Raw genomic sequence first — 25769 nt, 5'->3', positions numbered from 1 at the left:
TGAACAGTGACCCAGGGCCAGGATCGAACCCGGGTTCTTGCAGCCATGAGGCAGCACTGCTAATCACTGCGCCACCATGCTGCCAAAGTTACTATCTTCTAATGAATGGTATGCTCCTCATTTCTGGTTTCAGGAGAAGCTCATTTGATATGAACAATGGACAGGTTCTTGAACAAACACTGTTATGATAGTGATTTCTTTCCTAATGATCTGTAATGAGCTGGAAGCATTGGTGACCTCAGTTAATTAAAACTCATGTTTAATACTTTCAGTGTTGAACAATTTGTATGGCTTTCAAAATACAAATTCTTCCTGCCATAAGACATTTACAAAAACATTTTTTCTTGACAGCTGATCGTATTAAGTGGAATTGGAAAATGTGGAAAATCTTTTTACAATTTTATTCTCTGCCTTTTTTGAAGCAACTACTGTTCACTTTGCTATGCATCATTTCTGTATGTTAGGCGTAGAATGTGTTCACAATTGCCAAAGCACAAACAATAGTTTAAAATTACAGTGCAACATTAGTCCTTTGAGGCAGCCAGTTCAAGTTGCCTTGTCATAGGATACTTGGCACTTGGTATCTGGTAAGCTTTCTCTGCAGTCTGACACCAGGGAATTCTCACAGGAGGTGCACAATGAGTGCAGTTGATGGTTACATTGATGAAATAAGATTAACTGATTTAAATTTTTTTTTATCCTTACAGGACTTGGAGATTAAGGATTGTGGAAGATTGTTCTAGTCCTAATTTTTTCTTAGGGAAAAAGGAGTTAGCACAGGATGCAGATAATCCGTTCTCAAGTGAGAGACAAATAGCAGAGGCCATTCAGCCCATTTTTGCACATCCATCCAATCTAATTATATCTTGAATTAATGCAGAATTTAGTCTGGAGCAATACTCAAAACGTTTATCATTCTTTTCATAAAGGAGTTTCTTCCTGACATCAGTCTTAAAAGTGATTTTTTAAGCTTCACGTCCAGGAAATTTTCATTCACCTGCTTAGTTGCAGATGGGTCAGCAATATTGCAAGGTTATGGCCCGTTTTATTTCAGCTCATCCAAAAGTGTGATGCAAGACATGATGGGGAAATTATCATGCCAGGTCTTCTCAACCAGGAAGGGCTGAATTTTAACTTCTGGGCACAATGGGGAAGCTGGCAGCAGTTTGAGACACAAAATAGCATGGAGCATGCAGCACGGTAGCATAGTGGTGAGCACAGTTGCTTCACAGCTCCAGGGTCCCAGGTTCAATTCCCGCCTTGGGTCACTGACTGTGTGGAGTCTGCACGTTCTCCCCGTGTGCGCGTGGGTTTCCTCCGGGTATAGCGGTTTCCTCCCACAGTCCAAAGATGTGCGGGTTAGGTGGATTGGCCATTCTAAATTGCTCATAGTGCCCAAAAAGGTTAGGTGGGGTTACTGGGTTACGGGGATAAAGGTGGAGGCATGGGGCTTAAGTAGGGTGCTCTTTCCAAGGGCCGGTGCAGACTCGATGGGCTGAATGGCCTCCTTCTGCACTGTAAATTCTATGAAATAATTCTATGAGTAGAACTTTCCCGTAGCTCTCCATCTCAGCAAAGGCATCAGCATCCCACTTTTAGTTTGCTGACCAATTAGAGCTGGCCTGCACCTTACTGAAATCTCAGGATTTGCAGAGACCTTGGCAAGGGATTTTTTCTACAATTGACAGGAGTGAGAGAGCAACTGGACTGATGGTGTCTCAATGTGGGAGGGTTGCATTCCCCCAAACCCTCAGTTCTCAGAGAGGCATCGTTGATGATTATGCTATTAGTTATAAGGGCCTGTAGAGAAATATTGTTCTCCGCGGATGGGTGAATGGGGCTAGCCTCTGAAAGCATACATGCATGTCCAGAAGTGGCTGGAAGAAGTGATGCATCATGGCAGTATCGGGAACTCGTCCCCCCACCGCCCCACCACCATGAAAATATCAGAAGCACTCTACCCGCTCACAGTTATCAGCCCTCCCGCCAACACAAATAAAGAGAAATGCCCATGGGGCTCCCCAGAGGGCCTGTGCCTGGCACTGACCCTGGCACAGGTTTGCATTGCCCCTGGCAGTGCCAACATGCAGTGCCAAACTTGCAGTGCCAACCTGTGGCAGAGCAGTGCCAGGTTGTAATGCAGGGGCAGTGTCAGAGGGCAATGGCATGTCCCTCTTTTGCCGGGGGCTATACTTAGCTTAGCGCTCCCGACGGGTTCCTTTCAACTGACTCCCGTTCTCATATAGCTATTTAAACCTCGTCAATGTGACTAGTTAGGTGGGTTCATGTGGCTGGGAAGCCCTTCATTCATATGTTAATGCGTTAAAATTGTTGAAAAGAGGTTCCTGCCTTCCTGTCTTCAAAGAGCGGGGAAAATCTGGAAAGTAGATCTCGCTGGCGGGAATCTTGTTTCCTGACTTGTGGGTGATGCTCGATCAATAACTCCAGAAGCGAGATTGGATGACATTGCAAGGCTTTATTGGACTAGATGGTTCCCCCAGCGGCGCAGGTATAGAATGCAGCTGCTAGGGAGACACAGGCTCTTATACTCCGCCTTACTGGGCGGAACCAGCAGGCAGGCGTCACCAATGATATTGCTGTCTCAGGTACCTCCCACACCAACCTGGGTAGCATCAACCTGGGTACCGTAATACCCCTAATACCGACTACCACATTCACCCCTTGTTAAAGAAAGAGTCCAGCGGGGGTGGTGGTCTCGCGTTATACAGTGGTAGAGGTTGAGGTTATGGTGGTACCTGGTATACATTAGTATAGTGTTTTGCCTCGTCACATGTGGCATCTATTTACAGTATTTATTTACATTCAAAAGGAAGTAATTAGTCGATCAGGGGCCCTGGTCGTCCTCTGCGATCGTCGCAGTTTCGGCGGTGATGCAGGTGCCGGCTCGGCATCCATGGCTCCGGGAGCGTGTCTTCGGCTTCTTCGGCAGCTTCATCACCCCTAGATGGGAGCGGTGAGGGGACCGATCCACCTGGGAAGGGGGTGGCTGTGGGGTGCGCTGGTGGGAGGGAGGGTGGGGTTGGTGGTGGGGGTGTGGGTGGGAATCCAGCGGGCGCCATGTCCCGTTGGGAGACCGTATCCTGTCTGCCGTCGTGGTACGCCACGTAGGTGTATTGAGGGTTAGCATGAAGGAGGTGGACCCTCTCAATCAATGGGTCTGACTTGTGCGCCCACACGTGTTTGCAGAGCAGGAAGGGCCCAGGAGCTGCCAGCCAGGTTGGGAGCGAGGTCCAGGAGAAGTACCTCCGAGGGAAGACAAGGAGATGCTCGTGAGGTGTTTGGTTGGTCGTGGTACACAGCAGTGATCGGATGGAGTGGAGAGTATCCGGAAGGACATCCTGCCAGCGGGAGACTGGGAGATTCCTGGACCGTAGGGCCAGAAGGACGGTTTTCCAGACCGTTCCGTTCTCCCTCTCTACCTGTCCGTTTCCCCGGGGGTTGTAACTGGTCGTCCTGCTCGAGGCAATGCTGTTGCTGAGCAGGAATTGACGCAGTTCGTCGCTCATAAAGGAGGACTCCCTATCGCTGTGTATGTAGGCGGGGAAACCGAACAGTGTAAAGATACTGTGGAGGGCTTTTATGATGGTGGCTGCGGTCATGTCGGGGCAGGGGATGGCGAATAGGAACCGGGAGTACTCATCAATCACGTTCAGGAATTACGTGTTGCGGTCGGTGGAGTGGAAGGGCCCTTTGAAGTCCAGACTGAGGCGTTCAAAGGGAAGGGAAGCCTTTATCAGGTGCGCTTTCTCTGGCCTGTAGAAGTGCGGCTTGCACTCCGCACAGATTTAGCAGTTCCTGGTGGCGGTCCTGACCTCCTCGATGGAGTAAGGCAGGTTGCGGGTCTTAATGAAATGGAAGAATCGAGTGACCCCCGGGTGGCAGAAGTCCTTGTGGAGGGCCCGGAGTCGGTCCACTTGTGCGGTGGCACATGTGCCGTGGGATAGGGCATCAGGAGGCTCGTTTAGCTTCCCAGGTCGATACAAGATCTCATAGTTGTAGGTGGAGAGCTCGATCCTCCACCGTAAGATCTTATCGTTCTTTATCTTGCCCCGCTGTGCATTATCGAACATGAAAGCTACCGACCGTTGGTCAGTGAGGATAGTGAATCTCCTGCCGGCCAGGTAATGCCTCCAGTGCCGCACAGCTTCTACTATAGCCTGGGCCTCCTTTTCAACAGAGGAATGGTGGATTTCTGAAGTGTGGAGGGTGAGTGAGAAGAAGGCCACGGGTCTGCCCGCTTGGTTGAGGGTGGCCGCCAGAGCTACGTCGGACACGTCGCTCTCGACTTGGAAGGGAAGGGATTCATCGATTGCGTGCATCGTGGCCTTTGCAATGTCCGCTTTGGTGCGGATGAAGGCCTGGCGGGCTTCTGCCGACAGCGGAAAAACTGTGGATTGAATTAGTGGGCGGGCCTTGTCTGCATAGTTGGGGACCCACTGGACATAATATGAAAAAACTCCCAGGCAGCGTTTCAGGGCCTTGGAGCAGTGGGGGAGGGGAAACTCCATGAGAGGGCGCATGCGTTCGGGTCTGGGCCTATACCTCCACCATGCACTATGTAGCCGAGGATGGCTAGACGGTCAGTGCTGAACACGCATTTGTTCTTGTTGTAGGTTAGATTAAGGATTTTTGCGGTACGGAGGAATTTTCGGAGGTTGGTGTCGTGGTCCTGCTGGTCGTGGCCGCAGATGGTGATGTTATCGAGGTACGGAAACGTGGCCCGCAAACCGTACCGGTCAACCATTCGGTCCATCTCCTGTTGGAAGACCGAGACTCCATTTGTGACACCGAAGGGAACCCTTAGGAAGTGGTAGAGCCGCCCATCTGCTTCGAATGCAGTGTATTTGCGGTCGCTAGGGCAAATAGGGAGCTGGTGGTAGGCGGATTTTAGATCCACCGTGGAAAAGACCTTGTATTGTGCAATCTGATAGACCAAATCAGATGTGCGGGGGAGTGGGTACGCGTCGAGCTGCGTATACCTGTTGATGGTCTGGCCCCGGTCTTTACAACCACTACTTGAGCTCTCCAGGGACTGTTGCTAGCCTCAGTAATGCCTTCCTTCAGTAACCACTGGACTTCCGACCTAATGAAGGTCCGCTCCTGGGCACTGTACCGTCTGCTCCTGGTGGCGACGGGTTTGCAATCCGGGGTGAGGTTCGCAAAAAGGGAAGGCGGATCGACCTTGAGGGTCGCAAGGTTGCAGACAGTGAGGGGGGGTATAGGGCCGCTGAATTTAAAAGTTAAACTCTGGAGGTTACATTGGAAGTCTAACCCTAGGAGCATGGCAGCGCTCCTAGAGGTGAGGGAGGACGTAGAGGCAGAAATGTTTTAATTCCCATCCCTGGACCATGAGGTTCGCTACACAGAACCCTTTGATCTCTACAGAACCCGGAGGCCAGGGAGATTTTTTGGTTAATTGGGTGGATGGGAAGAGAACAGCGCCTTACCGTGTTAGGGCGTATGATTATCTCTGTGCTCCCACAGTCGATCAGGCAGGATGTTTTGTGCCCGTTGATAAGCACGGTATTCATTGCGGTCGAGAGCGTTCGGGGCCGAGACTGGTCCAGGGTCACCGAGTCGTGGCAAAAGTTGGAGGTTTTCCTTGGGCGGTGTATGGTCATCCGAATTGGGGTCCTGAGACACCAGCCAAGATGGCGGTGCCCACTGGTAGCACATGGCTGGGGTGTGCAAGATGGCGGCGCCCATCCGTCGCATGTGGTCCCTGGGGAACAAGATGGCAGCGCCCGGAGCCCGCACGTGGCTCTGGAAAGGGAAGATGGCGGCGCCCGCTGGCCGCACATGGCTCGTGGAGAGAGTCGGGGTGGTGGTACCGGTTCGCCCCCGGAGACCGCAGCGACTGCCCGGGCCTGGCATACCGCCACAAAATGGCTCTTTTTGCTGCACCCTTTGCAGGTGGAGGAGTGGGCCAGGCAGCGCTGCCGGGGGCGCTTGGCTTGCCTGCAAAAATAGCAGTGGGGCCCCCCGGGGTTGCCTGGTAGTTGCGCAGCACAAGCTTGTGGGTGGATGGGGGATGCATTGGAGTCGGCCACGGGGGGGTTCCACGCTGCCCAAGGGGCTGCCGAGCGGTCGGGGGCGGATGCGCGGGCGTTTCGGGAGGCCACATCCAGGGAGCTAGCAAGGGCCCGTGCCTCCTTGCGGCCTAGTGTCTCTTTTTCTAGCAGCCGCTGGCGGTATTGGGAGGACAGCATACCTGCAACGAATGCGTCCCGGATCGAAGATTCTGTGTGGTCGCTGGCTGATACTTGCGGGCAGTCACAGTTCCTACCTAACACCAGGAGCGCATGGTAGAATTCCTCCAGCGATTCCCCGGGGATTTGTCGCCTCGTCGCTAGCAGATGTCGGACGTAGACCTGGTTTACTGGATGAATATAGTGTCCTTTCAGCAGGGTCATTGCGGCCTCAAAATCGTCCGCATCCTCGATGAGGGTGTAGATCTCTGGGCTCACCCTCGAGTGGAGAACGTGCAGTTTCTGGTCCTCCGTAGGTGCAGTCGTGGCCGTCTTGAGGTACACTTTGAAGCACGGCAGCCAGTGTTTGAAGGATGCCGCTGAGTTTGCCACGTGGGGCCTGAATTGCAGGTACTCCGGCTTGATTCGGAGCTCCATTCTTTAAAATCTAGTCCAATACATTGATGCTCGATCAATAACTCCAGAAGCGAGATTGGATGACAATTGAAGGCTTCATTGGACGAGATGTTTCCCCCAGCAGCGCAGGTACAGAATGCAGCTGTTAGGGAGACACAGGCTCTTATATTCTCACTGGGTGGAACCAGCAGGCAGGCTTCACCAATGATATTGCTGACTCATGTACCTCCCACACCAATGGTCTTACAGCATCAACCTGGTAACCGTAATACCCCTAATACCGACTACCACAGCGGGATTTTGCGCCCACATCACGTTTGAGCTCGCAGCGCACGCCAGTATAAAATTCCCCCCAAGTTGTGAAATGTATAAGAGATGAAGCTGAAGAAATTACATCTTCAAAGCATCGCTACGTATCTCAAACTGACCCACTCACTCTGTTGTGATGTAGGTCCCATGATTGAAAAATATGCAGTGCCTCTTTGGAATGCTGGGCTTACCAAATAGCATGTGAACAGGCGCAAAGGCATTCAGAAACAAACTCTGAAACTGATCCCCTGTAACATGTACTAAAGCTACTCTGCTACAATTAAACAACTGAATATGCTTTCCTTGCTGAAAGGTGGTAAGATCTCTGTTTGGACTTGGCCAGAAAACTCTTGAATTCCACCTCCCATCGTCACTATCTCTTGCCACGACCATACAAAAGTAAATGTGCGATGGAATAATGACAAATGCTGGAATTTTCTGGCCCCGCCAAAGTTAATGGATGTTTGAATGGCTCGTTGTATCCGCCACGGGGAGCATACCATGACAGGGCTGAAAAATTCCAGCCTTAGCCTCACATACCTCATCATTGACTGATTAACTTACTTACCTTGCAGGTCAGCTGTTTAGTTCGGGAGTGAGAGCTGGGACCTTAGAAACAGCGCGGGAGCTGCGAGGCAGAGGGGACCGTTTAAAAGGTCGCTGCCTGGGTGAGGTAAGTACTGATTAACTTACTTACCTTGCAGGTCAGCTGTTTAGTTCGGGAGTGAGAGCTGGGACCTTAGAAACAGCGCGGGAATTTAAAAAAGCGCGGGAGCTGCGAGGCAGAGGGGACCGTTTAAAAGGTCGCTGCCTGGGTGAGGTAAGTACTGATTAACTTACTTACCTTGCAGGTCAGCTGTTTAGTTCGGGAGTGAGAGCTGGGACCTTAGAAACAGCGCGGGAGCTGCGAGGCAGAGTGGACCGTTTAAAAGGTCGCAGCCTGGGTGAGGTAAGTACTGATTAACAACTTACTTACCTTGCAGGCCAAGTCGATTTCAGCAGGAGTGGAGCAGGCTAGTCCATTTCAGCGGGGGTAGCGCGGAAGTGATTTCTGGGAGGTAAGTCTCTCCTTTAAATTTTTTTTTAAGTTTTAGTGTTTAAGGTGGGAACAGGAAGTCGACCCGTGGACTTCTGGCAAGACCCTCACCAATAAATTCTGGTGGAGAGGAAACCCATTGGTGTGAGGTAAGTACCATATTTTATTATTGTTATTAATATTTTTTTGAAATAAAAAATTTAATTTAGTTGTTAGCCAGATCTTGGTAGAAAGTTAGAGGGATGGCAGGGAAGGGAGCGCAATGTTCATCCTGCAGGATGTTTGAGGTGAGGGATGCCGTTAGTGTCCCTGCTGATTTTACCTGCAGGAAGTGCTGCCATCTCCAGCTCCTCCAAGACCGAGTTAGGGAACTGGAGCTGGAGTTGGAAGAACTTCGGATCATTCGGGAGGCAGAGGGGGTCATAGATAGCAGCTTCAGGGAATTAGTTACACCAAAGATTGGAGATAGATGGGTAACTGTAAGAGGGACTGGGAAAAAACAGTCAGTGCAGGGATCCCCTGCGGTCGTTCCCCTGAGAAACAAGTATACCGCTTTGGATACTTGTGGGGGGGGGGACTTACCAGGGGTAAGCCATGGGGTACGGGCCTCTGGCACGGAGTCTGTCCCTGTTGCTCAGAAGGGAAGGGGGAGAGGAGCAGAGCATTAGTAATTGGGGACTCGATAGTCAGGGGCACAGATAGGAGATTTTGTGGGAGCGTGAGAGACTTACGTTTGGTATGTTGCCTCCCAGGTGCAAGGGTACGTGATGTCTCGGATCGTGTTTTCCGGGTCCTTAAGGGGAGGGGGAGCAGCCCCAAGTCGTGGTCCACATTGGCACTAACGACATAGGTAGGAAAGGGGATAAGGATGTCAGGCAGGCTTTCAGGGAGCTAGGATGGAAGCTCAGAACTAGAACAAACAGAGTTGTTATCTCTGGGTTGTTGCCCGTGCCACGTGATAGTGAGATGAGGAATAGGGAGAGAGAGCAATTAAACACGTGGCTACAGGGATGGTGCAGGCGGGAGGGATTCAGATTTCTGGATAACTGGGGCTCTTTCTGGGGAAGGTGGGACCTCTACAGACAGGATGGTCTACATCTGAACCTGAGGGGCACAAATATCCTGGGGGGGAGATTTGTTAGTGCTCTTTGGGGGGGTTTAAACTAATGCAGCAGGGGCATGGGAACCTGGATTGTAGTTTTAGGGTAAGGGAGAATGAGAGTATAGAGGTCAGGAGCTCAGATTTGACGTCGCAGGAGGGGGCCAGTGTTCAGGTAGGTGGTTTGAAGTGTGTCTACTTCAATGCCAGGAGTATACGAAATAAGGTAGGGGAACTGGCAGCATGGGTTGGTACCTGGGACTTCGATGTTGTGGCCATTTCGGAGACATGGATAGAGCAGGGACAGGAATGGATGTTGCAGGTTCCGGGGTTTAGGTGTTTTAGTAAGCTCAGAGAAGGAGGCAAAAGAGGGGGAGGTGTGGCGCTGCTAGTCAAGAGCAGTATTACGGTGGCGGAGAGGATGCTAGATGGGGACTCATCTTCCGAGGTAGTATGGGCTGAGGTTAGAAACATGAAAGGAGAGGTCACACTGTTGGGAGTCTTCTATAGGCCTCCAAATAGTTCTAGGGATGTAGAGGAAAGGATGGCGAGGATGATCCTGGATAAGAGCGAAAGTAACAGGGTAGTTATTATGGGAGACTTTAACTTTCCAAATATTGACTGGAAAAGATATAGTTCGAGTACATTAGATGGGTCGTTTTTTGTACAGTGTGTGCAGGAGGGTTTCCTGACACAGTTTGTTGACAGGCCAACAAGAGGCGAGGCCACATTGGATTTGGTTTTGGGTAATGAACCAGGCCAGGTGTTGGATTTGGAGGTAGGTGAGCACTTTGGGGACAGTGACCACAATTCGGTGACGTTTACGTTAAGGATGGAAAGGGATAAGTATACACCGCAGGGCAAGAGTTATAGCTGGGGGAAGGGAAATTATGATGCCATTAGACGTGACTTGGGGGGGATAAGGTGGAGAAGTAGGCTGCAAGTGTTGGACACACTGGATAAGTGGAGCTTGTTCAAGGATCAGCTACTGCGTGTTCTTGATAAGTATGTACCGGTCAGGCAGGGAGGAAGGTGCCGAGCGAGGGAACCGTGGTTTACCAAAGAAGTGGAATCTCTTGTTAAGAGGAAGAAGGAGGCCTATGTGAAGATGAGGTGTGAAGTTTCAGTTGGGGCGATGGATAGTTACAAGGTAGCGAGGAAGGATCTAAAGAGAGAGCTAAGACGAGCAAGGAGGGGACATGAGAAGTATTTGGCAGGAAGGATCAAGGAAAACCCAAAAGCTTTCTATAGGTATGTCAGGAATAAACGAATGACTAGGGAAAGAGTAGGACCAGTCAAGGACAGGGATGGGAAGTTGTGTGTAGAGTCTGAAGAGATAGGCGAGATACTAAATGAATATTTTTCGTCAGTATTCACTCAGGAAAAAGATAATGTTGTGGAGGAGAATGCTGAGCTCCAGGTAAATAGATTAGATGGCATTGAGGTACGTAGGGAAGAGGTGTTGGCAATTCTGGACAGGCTGAAAATAGATAAGTCCCCGGGACCTGATGGGATTTATCCTAGGATTCTCTGGGAGGCCAGGGAAGAGATTGCTGGACCATTGGCTTTGATTTTTATGTCATCATTGGCTACAGGAATAGTGCCAGAGGACTGGAGGATAGCAAATGTGGTCCCTTTGTTCAAAAAGGGGAGCAGAGACAACCCCGGCAACTATAGACCGGTGAGCCTCACGTCTGTAGTGGGTAAAGTCTTGGAGGGGATTATAAGAGACAAGACTTATAATCATCTAGATAGGAATAATATGATCAGGGATAGTCAGCATGGCTTTGTGAAGGGTAGGTCATGCCTCACAAACCTTATCGAGTTCTTTGAGAAGGTGACTGAACAGGTAGACGAGGGTAGAGCAGTTGATGTGGTGTATATGGATTTCAGCAAAACGTTTGATAAGGTTCCCCACGGTAGGCTATTGCAGAAAATACGGAGGCTGGGGATTGAGGGTGATTTAGAGATGTGGATCAGAAATTGGCTAGCTGAAAGAAGACAGAGGGTGGTGGTTGATGGGAAATGTTCAGAATGGAGTTCAGTCACAAGTGGAGTACCACAAGGATCTGTTCTGGGGCCGTTGCTGTTTGTCATTTTTATCAATGACCTAGAGGAAGGTGCAGAAGGGTGGGTGAGTAAATTTGCAGACGATACTAAAGTCGGTGGTGTTGTCGATAGTGTGGAAGGAAGTAGCAGGTTACAGTGGGATATAGATAAGCTGCAGAGCTGGGCTGAGAGGTGGCAAATGGAGTTTAATGTAGAGAAGTGTGAGGTGATTCACTTTGGAAGGAATAACAGGAATGTGGAATATTTGGCTAATGGAAAAGTTCTTGAAAGTGTGGATGAGCAGAGGGATCTAGGTGTCCATGTACATAGATCCCTGAAAGTTGCCACCCAGGTTGATAGGGTGGTGAAGAAGGCCTATGGAGTGTTGGCCTTTATTGGTAGAGGGATTGAGTTCCGGAGTCAGGAGGTGATGTTGCAGCTGTACAGAACTCTGGTACGGCCGCATTTGGAGTATTGCGTACAGTTCTGGTCACCGCATTATAGGAAGGACGTGGAGGCTTTGGAGCGGGTGCAGAGGAGATTTACCAGGATGTTGCCTGGTATGGAGGGAAAATCTTATGAGGAAAGGCTGATGGACTTGAGGTTGTTTTCGTTGGAGAGAAGAAGGTTAAGAGGAGACTTAATAGAGGCATACAAATGATTAGGGGGTTGGATAGGGTGGACAGTGAGAGCCTTCTCCCGCGGATGGAAATGGCTGGCACGAGGGGACATAACTTTAAACTGAGGGGTAATAGATATAGGACAGAGGTCAGAGGTAGGTTCTTTACGCAAAGAGTAGTGAGGCCGTGGAATGCCCTACCTGATACAGTAGTGAACTCGCCAACATTGAGGGCATTTAAAAGTTTATTGGATAAACATATGGATGATAATGGTATAGTGTAGGTTAGATGGCTTTTGTTTCGGTGCAACATCGTGGGCCGAAGGGCCTGTACTGCGCTGTATTGTTCTATGTTCTATGTTCTATTCTGGCAGTCAGTCACAAACCAGGGTTGAAGCAGCAAACCACTGGCTTTTTACATATTTAAATCTCAGACCCACAGATTCCATGAGGGTTCTCCACTTGTTTGGAAATGTGTCCCAGTTAAATGTGGGTATTGTTGACATTCTGCCAGGTTGCTGACTTACCAGCATTTTGTAACTGCTCCCTTTCCCTCTTATCCCCTTACATGCACTGACACCTGCTCTGTCTTGCAGTTAAAGGTTCCCCTTAAACTGTGTCCTCGGTGTCATTTTTAAGCCAGGAAGAAATATCATTAATACCATTGGATTTTAACCATTGTCCAGAGTTTGTTAAGTAACCAATTTAAGGGAAATGGAAAGCAAAGGAATCCATTGGCCATGATAAATTGCCCTTAGTCACCAAAAATGTTAGCAGGGGTTATTGGGTTACGGGGATAGGGTGGAAGTGAGGGCTTAAGTGGGTCGGTGCAGACTCGATGGGCCGAATGGCCTCCTTCTGCTCTGTATGTTCTATGTAAAAGGGGGATGTCCCAGACTGGATGGGGATTGCCTGAGGTGAGGGCCCTCAGATTGGAGAGTGTGTGGCAGAGCTAGCCACTGAGGACATGGACTGTCCCTGTGTCAAGGGTAAGAACGGTGTCTTGCAAGCAAATGAGGACCTATCACCAGATCATCGTTCACCCAATGAAACTATGAGTGCAAGGGGGAGATGGTGGCGGCGTGGTGGTATTGTCACTGGTCTAATAATCCAGAGGTCCAGGGTAATGCTCTGGGGATTCGGTTCCAAATCCCATCATGGCAGATGGTAGCATCTGAATTTACCAGACCTTTCACTACCAGGTCTGCAGCAGGTGGTGAAAGAATCAACGCGAGGGAGAAACATACATGACCTTACCCTCATGAACCAGCCAACTGCAGATGTATTTGTCGATGACAGTATCGGAAGGAGTGACCACTGCGTAGTCCCTGTGGAGACAAAGTCCCATCTTCACATTGCAGAGACCCTCCATTCTGATGTGTGATACTACCACTGGGCTGAATGTGATAAATTTCAGAGTTCCTCAGGCAGTGCCTTCCAAACCTATTTCCGCTACCATATAGAAGAACAGGGGCCGCATACAAATGAGTGCATTGCCACCTGGAAGTTGTTTCCTGAGTCAGTCACCATCCGGTTACAATCCCAGTTGATGTTATAACTGGATGGGAAGATTCCAGAATGGAACACTGACTCAAAAGACCGTAGCCAGAATTCTTTGGCCGTTCGCTGGCAGCAGGATGTTCTGCATCCCCGCCGTGGGTTCCTGTGGGGTGACTTCAGTGGGAATTTCCATTGACAGGAGCAGGAGCAGAGAATCCCTTGTAAGGCAAAGAAGCTTTTGAGTTTTAATTTAGCTAATTCAATACGCAGTTGGAGATAAGCAGTGAGAGAGCAGGCAGCTCTCAAAGTTCTGTTAGAAGCAGTTGATCAAGAAGGCTAGAGAGGGAACGTCCCTCTCACACCATGGAGTAATTGTAAAGAAAACAATTGCAGAGATCTGGGGCGAAATTCTCCTACCCGCCCCGCCACATTTCTGCCCCGACCGGCCGGCGGGAGTCTCCGTAACACCGGCCGGTCAATGGGGTTTCCCATTGTGGGGCAGCCCCAAGCCGTTGGGAAACCCCCCGGCGCCGGCAAAACGGAGACTCCCGCCGGCGGAGAATGACGCCCCTGAAGAGCAGATAGTTAAGGAAATTAGAGAAATTAAGAGAAGTGTCCAAGAAGTCTGGAGTTAACGGAACAGAGACCAAGGTGTGGTTAAGAAAAGTTCTAGGAAGAGTAAACAAAGTGTTCTGAGTTAAAGAGGCCTAAACAATAAATAGATTTAAAGGGGGACAAAAGATTCCAGAGGTAGATGAAACATTTGAGGTGGGATTCTCCTGTGCAGGGACCAAGTCCCCACGGCAGTAGGAAAACCTGCGCGAGGCACTCCGGCGTCACCAGCCCCCGAAAGTGCGGAATTCTCCGCACTTCAAGGGGCTAGGTGGACGCTGGAGGGGTTGGCCCCACGCCAGCGGGCACCGAAGGGACAACGCGAGTTAGCGCATGCGTCGAAGGGCCGGTGTGATCTCGCGCATGCGCAGAATTGCCGGCGTGGTTCCGCGCATGTGCAGACTGGCCGGCGTATTCTGGTGCATGTGCAGGGGGTTGTCTTCTCCGCACTGGCCATGGCGGAGCCCTACAGAGGCTGGCGTGGAAGGAAGGAGTACCCCCACGGCACAGGCCCGCCCGCAGGGCCCCGATCGGGGCCCAGGCCACGGTGGGTCCCCCCCCCCGGGGTCGGATCCCCCCGCGCCCCCCCGAGGACCGCACCAGCCGACTTACCTGCCAGGTACCGCCGTGTGGGACCATGTCTAATCCACGCCGGTGGGACTGGCCAGAAATGGACGGCCGTTCGGCCCATTGGGGCCCGGAGAATTGCTGGGGGTGGGCGCTGCCAACGGCCCCTGACCGGCGTGGTGTGATCCCCGCCCCGCCCGTAAACCGGCGCTGGAGAATATGGCAACCGGCATCGGGGCGGGATTCGCGCCGCCCCCCGGGGATTCTCCGACCCGGCGGGGGTTCGGAGAATCCTGCCCTTGGTGTAATTTTTATACAGCCTTGGAATTGAGAGTTAAAACAATTGTGAGCTGCTTTGCACAGAAGTCAAGTCAAAGAAATTCCAAAGGAGTAGGTGTAAAATCTTGGGCTGGATTGACTGTTAAAGGTGGAGTGGAGCTGTGTTTAAAAGTGTCATTTGGAAAACCTGGTCGAGATTTCAAAATGCAAACATTGAGGCAGAAAGCATTATTATATGGCGGGAAGATTTTAAAGTGTTTTATGCGAGTGAAATTTGGAAACTCTCACGAGACAATCATCTGGGGTGATTCTGAGGAGACATCCACAAGTATTCACTTGGGGTTCAGAGTAGTGGATAGATTTACCTACAGTCATCTTGTATGCTTAAAAGGGACTTTGTATTAACGAGACCATTGCAGATTTAGATGTAGTTTGTAATCCATGTTAATCCTCCTACATGTGTAATGATTAAGCTGAGGAAGAGAGTAAAGGAGTATTGTATAATAATCCACCTTTTCATGTTTTTTAAATCTTTTTTTCTTGTTAAACTAATTAGCAGTCCTGTAACTGTTCCTCCACATTTTATTTAAAAATTAAAACATACGGGGCAGGATTCTCTGGCCTCCCAGCTGCGTGTTTGTTGGCAGCAGGAGACGGTGCACCATAAAGTGACTAAGTGTTATTTAGGGCTGGAAAACTGCTGAGACCCCCGCCAGCTGTTCCGCAGCAGTTCCCATCGCACCGCACCCACACTTCATCATTTTTTGGGAGCTTAGGGACATTCCCGCCTGGATGTGCAGGACCTAAAGATGCCGGCCAGGCTGGCTCCTCAGAGATTAGGGTGAAATTTTTAAAGGGTGTCCAGATCTTGAGACAACCCTTCCGCACACCCCTTCTACTCACCGGCAGAGACCCCCCTCCCTCCAATCACAGGCATCAGGTACCCCCATTGCTGATATCACTGGCCTCCCCCAAATGACTGACAACCGATTATAGGGTCGTCAAATGCCGCCCTCTAGGCCCCCACCATTTCAGAACCCCATCCCTATCGCCCCTTCAGCCCCCCCCCCCTTCAGAATCCCCCTCAATTCCCTCTTGCAAGGCCATGCCCCTTCTCAGGCCCCTTTCACTAGCCTTGGCCCTTGACACCCCGGCACTGCCCACGGTATCCTGGCAGTGACAACCGGGTGGGTTAGTACTACCAGGGTGTCAGGATTATAGTGGGCAGTGCCAGAGCATTTCCATTTCCTGTTTCCGCCCACCCGGGGGCTCCAATGGCTCAGTTCATGGAGACCAGTAGTGATTCTCGTCAGCCTCATGCTGAGCTGGCAGGTGTAGTGGATCCAAAAACTGGGAGTCTCTGGCCGAAACCTAGAAATGCATATTTAAATAAGTTTAAATAATGCATCCAGTGCAGTGGGCCAGGAACAGCACGCTTCGTTCTGTGCCCGGCGGGAATTACGTTAAGGGGTTCTCTACTATTCTCCAGGAATAGCGGGATGTGTGCTGGGTGCAATGCGGGCAGAGATTTGCCGCAACATCGTATTTTTTATGTTAACCAATACAACTATAAATACCTTAAAACAACCTTTGTTTGCCTAATGATCCTGACTTGGAAATATATTGTCGTTCCTTCACTGCCTTTGGATCAAAATCAAGGAATTTCCCTCCCTAATAGCACTGTGGGTGTACCTACATCCCTGGGACTGCAGCAGATCAAGAAGGCAGCTCACTACCACCTTCTCAAGGGTAATTAGGGATGGGGAATATATACTGGCCTAGCAAGTAAGTCCCATGAATGAATAGCAACATAACTATGCAGCAAATCACTAATGATTTCTTTTCTCTTTGAAAGACACCAGAAGGACCAACAGAAGAGGCCTACTGGCAGCCAGCCCTTCAACCTCACCCCTGATCACCTTTGAAGAGGATCTAGAGGGCCCATTAGATATAGAGCTCTCACAGTGTTCACCCGCGCCCTCCACAAATGCAAAGACACACCTCGGTGTGTGCAACTCCAATGACAGTGCTTTGAAACAGGGGACTGGATTCTCCCATTCTGAGGCTCTGTCCCCATGCCGGCGTGGGAATGGTGCCGTTTTACGCCAGAATAAATGGCCACCGATTCCCCATTTTGCTGGGGGCTAGCAGGAAGGCAACTTAGAGCACCTGGCTCTAGCTGCCGATACGACCCGGAGAATTGCCAGGTCCGTGGCCGCGCAAGCAACATGGCGCCAGCCGCTTGCGGACCTGGCCCGCAAAATACTCCCCCTCTTCGGCCGGTTCGCGCGCCCCAGACCACCTCCCAACAGTGCCCCTAACCCCTGATGAAGTCCCTCCCCCTGCCCGTGGATCAGCCCTCCCCTGACTGTGGCGGCGCTGGACTGAGTCTGCAGCCGCCACGGCGAGTTCCCGATGGATGAGACCACACGTGTCCCCCGCCGTCGGGAACTCAGCCAATCGGGGACGGAGCATTGGGGGGGCGGGCCTAAGGCAATGTCCTGAGGTGTCGATACATGGCGCGGAGTACTCTCCAAGTATGCTGCTTTGGAGGGGGTGGAGCATTGCGGACGCGGCGCCCCCCGATTTGGTCGGGAACTTTGATTTTATGGCTGATCGCTGAACACGATTGCTGCGTCAGTGACTGGAGAATCCAGCCCAGGGCCTTGGATCTAAAGGAGTTCTGCTAGGCGCTATAAGTCTCAGGCTGGGCACTCTCCGCTTGTATCGTTTGGATTATACAACAGTCCCGACTTGGAGTGATGGAATGAGAATTTGTTTGAGACGGGTGAGGGTTTCCATATCTGAAACTGCCAGCTGCAAGATTCAGAGCAACATTTGGCCCATGTCTCCTTTTCTATTGATTCCTTTTGATACACGGGATTTCCCATGAGTGGGACAAAGAGTCTTTGCAAGGCAATTGTACAGTGGTCTGAATCAGGATTATATTTTCACATGGAATGCACAATAAGAGTTAAGAAGTCAAATTCCCTAAGTTGGCATTTGACTGCTCCTATCATTTCTCAACTGTGCCTTCTCCTCCATTAGGAAATCTGGAAATTGGCCCAATACTGTCGTGGTCAACTTCCCTCATAAGCCCTGAGAGCTCACCTCTGGCAAATCTTTCATTACCAGTTCTATTACCAGACCAGATTTGACCCTCCCCTTTTAAAAAAAAATTTAGGCGTACCCAATTATTTTTTTCCAATTAAGGTGCAATTTAGCGTGGCCAATCTACCTAACCTGCACATCTTTGGGATGTGGGGGTGAAACCCACGTAGACATGGGGGAATGTGCAAACTCCACACGGACAGTGACCCAGGGCCGGGAATCGAACCCGGGTCGTCAGTGCCGCAGTCCCAGTGCTAACCACTGTGCCACGTGCCCCTCCCCCCCCTCCCCTCCCCTTTTGACTGTGGAAATCCCATAATGCTGGAGGAGCATCATATTCAGGTTTCCCTCCTTCCAATCATTCTCTTCTTTCCCCTCTAATCCTTGATCCCATCATTATCACCATGGATATTCCTGCCCTCCCCTGAGCCATTTGATGTTGATGTCCTGATGCCCCATATAGACCTGACCTCTCCTCATTGAGGCCTATTGCACAGTGACTTACAAAGAGCCTCCAATGAGACCATCGACTGCCCACCCCAACAATACATCTTTCCCATCGACAGGCTGCAGATGCCTCTCCTGACTAAAACTATGCCAGCTGTGGTCCAGAATGAAGCCCCCCAAACTGGCATGCGTGAGGCGTTGACCATGTCCTGCACACATCATGTTGAGCATGACTGATACAGGACCGACAGGCCCTCTCCCTCCCAGGACTGGGACTAGCATAACCATTCCAAACGCAACCCTCTAAATTGCGGTACAGAGCCACACGACTAATGCTTCATGGCCCCAAGTACTTATTGTGTTCTTGCTCAGGACTGTTTGCACTTTTGGGTCCTGAATAGTTCCACCCCCACCCTCCACCTTCCCAGTCAGGTGTCTGTGTGTAAGCTTTTGCAGCCTCCTCCTTCCTTCTAGCCATGTGTCTGTGCTCTTGTTCCCCGGTCGTCCCTTACCTAGTCCCTTGCCTCTGCTTTGTTTCACCATCCATCTCCGAATCAAACCTTTGCCCTGCAGCCCTCCGTTGGTCTTGCCTGCACAGCCTCGAATGGAGTCGGAGCAGCCACAAGCACAGCGCAAGGAAAGGTAGGCAAACATACCTCAAAGTCATGAGTGACATGCAGATCATCAGGTGCAAGTAACTTTTACCTGGTCATGAATCATTCGGGACTAATTAGCTGCTAGCGCAACCTTTTGATTGGGAGTAAGGGCATGACTCATGTGAGCTGTCTTTTTAATGATTGTTCATGACATTTAATTTACGCAAATGCAGTTCCCAACATGGGATGGCAGCCTACCTGACCCGCCATTAAAGTTGGGAGCAGTCAATCGCGATCTATTTTTACGCCGTCGGGAAACTGATTTTTGGATGACACCATGATGCCCACAATTCCCACCCGAAGACTTGATGGCCAAGAAGGATGTTCATAACTAGTCCGAACAATTTGAGTAAGAGTTTGGAAATCTTTTCAACATAGGCCTGCGGCAGGCGGTAAGAACGGAACTGATTCCTGATCAGCCATCTGCAGAAGGTGATGACAAACCACTGCAGTACCTTGCATGGACCAACACATAAAAGTTCATGCTCACCAAGGCCCTCTTAGGGCTTGGCACCTTGAGAGAGAGAGAGACAGCGATAGACAGGAAGAGAAAGAGAACAAATGTAACAGTGATGGCATCAAGATTTCCAAGCACCCAATCACAATTAAAGAACTCCCATGGACAATCAAACGTACAGCCGTGAAATATAAAGTACCAAAAACAAATCACCATTGAAAGATGGCACAAAATGAAATTGGAAGATACACCTGGGGCAAATGAAGGAGCTGAAATATCATGAAAGCATTTGAAAAATAATTGTGTGCAAAATACATAGTAATTAACATAGTGGTGACAACGTTTAACAACACTACAAAAATATCAAATTATTTTTTTCAAAGGCCAAACTAGTGGTTCAGCAATAACCACTTCTCCAGAGGTCTTCTTCACACAGACCATCGAGCTGACCCAGTCAGTCGATTCCATCACTTTAGAGATTATACCCTGGTCTTGGAGCTCCTGCAGCTGTGCCTTTAAACGTTCCTTCAGAGGAGCCGGCACCCGGCGTGGTGCATGGATCACAGGCGTGGCATCAGGCCTGAGTAAGATTTTGTAGCGGTACGGCAGCGTGCCCATCCCACTGAACACATCCGGGTATTGTGACAGGATTTCATCAATGTCAGCCTGAAGATTCATATTGGCAGAGGACATGGCATGTAGGCGCTGGACAAGTTTGAGTAGCTTGCATGCATGGGCACCAAGCAGGGAAGCCTTGTCAGGCTTGACGATTTTGAATCGCAGTGTGGCTTTGATGGACTTGTTGGAGACATGCAGGTGACAAGACCCTAACGCAGTAATGGCATTGCCATTATAATCAAGCAGCTAGCAGGCCGGCAGAAGAATGTTTGGCTGCCTATGCATGTGAGCGAGATCTGCTTGAGATATGAGATTGGCTGAAGCACCAGTGCCCAGCTTGAACCGGATGCTGCATAGGTTGACTTGTACGACAGCATGCCATTCGTCCGCAGAACCACGTTGAGGATGGGGAGGCGTGTTGCTGAATTTGAGGAGGCCTTGTCATACGTGGTAATGATGCCCTCACGATATGGGGACTCCAGGCAGTCGTCCTCAGGATCTGTGGTGTTACCAGGTTCCAAATCCAGCAGCTCTTGCTGCACACTTCAAACTTGTTTGCGTTGGAACTGGGGTCGCTGGCCCACGATCGGAGGTGCAGACCTGCACAAGGCTGCATAATGGCCAGGCTTCCCATAATTTAAACATCGCCTGCATCTTGCAGGGCATTGCCGCTTTAAGAGGGCGGTGCCACAGTTCGGGCACGTCATGACGTTGACGTTGTAACGCTCTGTGCGTCGTCGCATATGTACAGTGCGGTCAGCCGCCGTTCGCACCTGTGCAGTGTGGTCTTCGGCCGCTTCGTTCTCCCGTCCGTGGTGCGCGCGCGGGGGACCCCGGGAAAAACGTGCGAAATGGCCACCTCTATCGATGTTAAGGCGCCACATTCGGGCGATGGCCTGTACACTCTCTGCCTCGTGGGAGGCAAGTTGGTACTGTTCTGCCGATTTAAGGCGGGAGTAGTGACTTTTCGCCTGTTCGTGCACTTTACACATCTCGATGGCTACTGGCAGGGTCATGTTTTTTATTTTTAGGAGCTGCTCCCGCAGGGCGTCGGAGTGGACCCTAAACAAGATCTGATCCCTGATGAGGGACTCAGCGGTGTCACCATAGTTGCAGGATTGCGCTAATATGCGGAGATGAGTTAGAAAGGATTGGAAAGGCTCACCCTTACCCTGAAGGCGTTGCTGGAAGATATAGCGCTCAAAACTCTCGTTCGTTTCAACTTCACAGTGACTGTCGAATTTGGCTAACATGGTCTGCAACTTGGTCTTGTCCTCGCCGTCGGCAAAAGTTAGCGAATTGAAGATTTGGATGGCCTGGTCCCCCGCAGTCGATAGGAGCAGCGCAAATTTTCTGGCATCGGACGCATCCTCGAGGCCCCAATGTATAGACTTAATTTCTGCTTGAAGACCTGCCAGTTGGCGCCGAGGTTTCCGGAGATCCGGAGCTGTGGAGGGGCCTGGATCATCTCCATGCCGCTGGAAGGCACTTGCTGGTCGTCACTGAATTATTCAAGGTAAATTACTTAGATGAAGTAGACTCCTGGTATCATGTCGTGTTATTCACCCTGGGGTAACACGGACTGCAACAGGATGCAGATGAACGGTAAAGCATACACCAAACGTAGGCGTTTGTTTATCACGATTTATTGAACTTCTGTAACAATGCACACAGCTGGCTGTGGGTTGACACTCCACTACTCGAAGGGTACTAACTCTAACTTACTGGACCAGGCTAGCTCTGATCCACGTGTAGAAGGTGCTGACTGATATATACACCCTGACTGTCACAACAGTTGTCACCAATGGAAAGAGGCGGAGCGCTGATGCCTCGTGTGTTTTATAGTGGGAAACCCCCCTCTAGTGTTCTGTCTGGTGATTGGTTGTGTTCTTTCCTGTATGTTGATTGGCTAACCTGGGTGTCTGTCACTGCCTGTTTTTACCTCATGATGTGCATGGGTGCATATTATGACAGAAGCCACTCAATTCAAGGGCAGGTAGGGATGGGCAACAAATGCTGGCCCAGCCAGCGACACCCACATCTCATGAACAAATATTTTTTTTAAAAATCCATACAGGAACCATTCTCATGAATCTTTTTTCCAATGCCTTCACATGCTTCCGAAAGTGCAGGGCCCAGAATCAAACGCAGTGCTCCGGCTGAAGACAACAGATGAAGTGGGCGTTCATCTCGCTGAGGACTCATTTGTACAGAAAATACCTGCAGCATTTCCTGCAAAACAATTGCCGCACTTCCAAAATAGGTTACTACATGTTAGATTCTTCGAAACTTTTCTGACAGATGTGGTGTGTTGCAAGATAAATGCAAGTATTGTTTCTTTTCCGCATGTTCTGGCCTCTCAGTTAGCACTGCGTGAACATTTCCCATCTAATTTCCGTAAGCTTCCTGGGAACATTAATTTAACTATGGGCTGATGAAGTTGTGCCAGGGCTCAATTTGATGATGTTGTGTCAAACCTTCTGTTGCAATTCTTCTGATTGTGGAACTGCCTTTTCATTTGACAGATGAATTTTTATGATAATCATTCATATATACATTTGGCCAGGCTACAGTTAAACACTTGAATACACACATTGTGAAAACTGGATGCTATTCATTTGTTATGCAGCAGGGAATTGTGCTTCCATTTACATTGATCCAAATTCATTCAGCAAGCCATCATCAATTAATCAATGAAACAATCCACTTTGGTCTTTTGATCAAAATACACAGCCTGGGCCTTTAGAACACAAAATGAGCAATCCGCACATTTGTGACACACTCATTCGGAATAAAACATGATTTCATTCTTTAGAGTTGTAACACATGAAACAATATCTCTGAAGATAATCAGGACTGTTAAAAATGGCTTGCAATGTTGACAATCAAATCTGAATTCAGTTCAGGAATACTTTTGTGCAACTGACTGAGGGTGACAACAGAAAGTGAATTGATAAGGGAACATTTAACTTCCTGTCCAGTTGCAGTGTTGCAGGTAAGGGGAGGATTAAACTTTCTCAATGCATTCCCAACCTTCATTCCCAGCATTCAGGCAGGGAGTGGCTGCCCAGTGCCCAGATGGAGGAGCAAGAGGTTGAATTTAAAGGACGAGGTCACATTCAGCAGAGTTGGCCCATGCAAATTCAATTTGTTTTACCTTTTAGAGACACCTCATTGGTCAAGAGATGCAGGACTGCTCCTCCTGACTCCACATATCGTGGCCTCTCCAGCCCCTGGTTTCCCTTTTTCTCCTGCGATTGTATACTTTATAAAACGCCCCTTGTCACTTAAATTGACTATTTCAGTGGGTTCAGGTCAACAACCCGAAGCTCCCCTTCCCCTCCCTCTTCTGATTTCTAATTCTGGCCCACCAATGCTAATGTAATTTCTGCTGCTTTTGGGCAGAAGTCAGTATGGGAGGAAAATTCACCCAGGGCTTAATGCTCAGAACGGATCAGCCCCAACACTCCTGATTCTACCTGCACCATCACCAAGACCAGCTGTTTTCACCTGTGTAACATAGCCTGTCTCCACCCCCAGCTCAGCTCTTCTGCTGAAATTCTCACCTATGTGTTTATTAACTCGAGATATAACTATTCAAATGCGCGCTCCCACATTGCACAAAATAAAAGCAAATTACTGCGGATGCTGGAATCTGAAACAAAAGAGAAAATGCTGGAAAATCTCAGAAGGTTTGGCAGCATCTGTAGGGAGAGAAAAGAGCTCACGTTTTGAGTCCAGATGCTTTGACACATTGTCAACTGGACTCGAAACGTTAGCTCTTTTCTCTCCCTAAAGATGCTGTAGTGATCTCAGAGGCCATGCTCAAATCATTAGCTGCGATGCATATCTGGAACATCTATTCAAACATTTTTAAGTTATAACTTAAATTACCGCTTGTTTCCAGCTGCCATGGAGCTCCAATGAGTTCCATCGAATCAGTTAGTCGTCGAGGATCCATTTGCTGCAAAGTCTTCCACAGTCGAATATCCGGTTTGAATTTTCTTCTCTTTTTATCTAACCTAATCTAACTAGTTCTTTTAAAGCCAACACGCCTGGTACCATCTTTTATCACACTCCTGTATTATCTTGATATACTACGGAGTGTAATATGTGTTACCCAAACCTTGGTTACTGATGAGGTCTTCTGAATCTCGATGAAGAAGACTCAAACTCGTCCAGTGGTAACAAAAGGTTTATTGAGTAACTATAACAATAATTGCATGAGTTCTTTACTTTAACATTGATACTAGTGATAAGGTTGACAAGATCGAACTACAGTAACTACACTAATCATCTGAGCTAATCTGACACTCCTGCCCTTGTCACAGTCCATCCCCGAACAGGCGCCGGAATGTGGCGACTAGGGGCTTTTCACAGTAACTTCATTTGAAGCCTACTTGTGACAATAAGTGATTTTCATTTTTTTCATTTAATTTCATTTCAAGAGAGAGGGAGAGACACAATGTGGTTGCTTTTTATACCCCTGTTGGTCCGACCCTCTAGTGATCACGTGGTGCTACTGATTACACATTAACCCCTTATGTACATGCACATACAGTGATCGCTACAGATGCTTTCAGAACTGCTGAGATTTTCCAGCATTTTCTCTTTGCTCCCACATTGCACCTTCTGTAAACTTGAGGACTTCCAGAAGTCTGCTGATTGCTTCCCAACTCACATCAAATGTCATTTAGCCATCACCTCTTCATGACCTACACTGGCTCTCAGCTAAACAGTGCCTCAGTTTTAAAATAAACATCCTTCTTTTCAAATCCCTCCGTGGTCTGGCCCTTCACTGTAATTTTAATTCTGCTATTTGTTTCTGACATTCACGGTTCTTGACTTTCATTCCAACAATATATTTTCTCAACAACCCAATGGTTCTTGGAACCTTTGTACCCAGTGCTTTTTTTTTCGTTGCTTGAGCTTTAAATTTACATTTTCTGACCTTATTTCTGTCTTTCTCTTCTTTGTCTGCAGCAGTGTTTTGACCTTGTCCTCCATTTTGGTTTCACTGTTGCTCGGGTCTGTCTCCGGGGAAGTCTTAACATGCTTCAGTTCTGTACTCTTGGCTTCATTATTCGCTCGTAACTTGCAAAGTTCTACAGCTTTTCCTTTCAATGCCTCCTCTTTCCTTTCGAGCTGGTTTTTCAGCTCTTCAATCGCTTTCTTGTACCTGTTGGCTTTCTGCCAGAATATAGAACCTTGCCAAGTTTCTCAGCCAACTAGTTGTTCATTCGTTCAGAGTGACATTAAATCAATTTTGCTTCTCTACGGATCCATGTATCGTGTGAAGTTTCTGCGACAGGTTTTCCTTCTCTTTGCAAAGCTCAATTGCGTCATCTATGGGAGTACTTCAGAGTTATTAAACTGTGAAGGAAGATGAATGGAGCAATGATGACAGCTGTGTGTGTGTGGAAGCTGTCTATCACAGCCCAGTGAGGGAATGCTTGCAGCTCAAGGATCTGAGGGGTTTAAACACAACTGACTGGTTTCTCGTTCCAGAAATTAACTTAGTCAGGGGGTCTCTTTATTTAGGAGGTCTTGGGGAATAGTGGGGGAGGGGTCTGGTGGGGCTGGGGTAGGCAGGTCTGGCATTGTGGAGGGGGAGGGTGACCCTCGGATGGACATTGGGGGCAACTCCCTTAAGGAGTCATCCCCTTGGCCCACTACGAAGACCACCACGTCAGGGCCATGCTTGTCCATACCTGTTGTAATGGCCCAGAGAAAGGGAGAATCACTTGGGCCCAGAGAATATGGTGCCCAGCCCACTGAGTGGAT

The 25769-nt window shown here is 49.3% G+C and overlaps 1 protein-coding gene and 1 long non-coding RNA gene across 2 annotated transcripts in view; one reads left to right on the top strand and one right to left on the bottom strand.

The window, feature by feature from the left end:
* Positions 1-25769, bottom strand: part of cntnap2a (contactin associated protein 2a) — a 2812093-nt gene that overhangs the window by 613206 nt on the left and 2173118 nt on the right. The gene's annotated exons all lie outside the window — the stretch shown is intronic.
* LOC140425030 (uncharacterized) overlaps positions 8035-25769 on the top strand; it is a 52560-nt gene continuing 34825 nt past the window's right edge. The window contains exon 1 of the long non-coding RNA XR_011947744.1: positions 8035-8120. This is a non-coding gene — a long non-coding RNA (uncharacterized lncRNA). The remainder of the gene's footprint in view (positions 8121-25769) is intronic.

Source organism: Scyliorhinus torazame, chromosome 6 (genome assembly GCF_047496885.1).
Source record: "Scyliorhinus torazame isolate Kashiwa2021f chromosome 6, sScyTor2.1, whole genome shotgun sequence".
NCBI lineage: Eukaryota > Metazoa > Chordata > Chondrichthyes > Carcharhiniformes > Scyliorhinidae > Scyliorhinus > Scyliorhinus torazame.
This window is presented reverse-complemented; position numbering and strand designations above follow the sequence as displayed.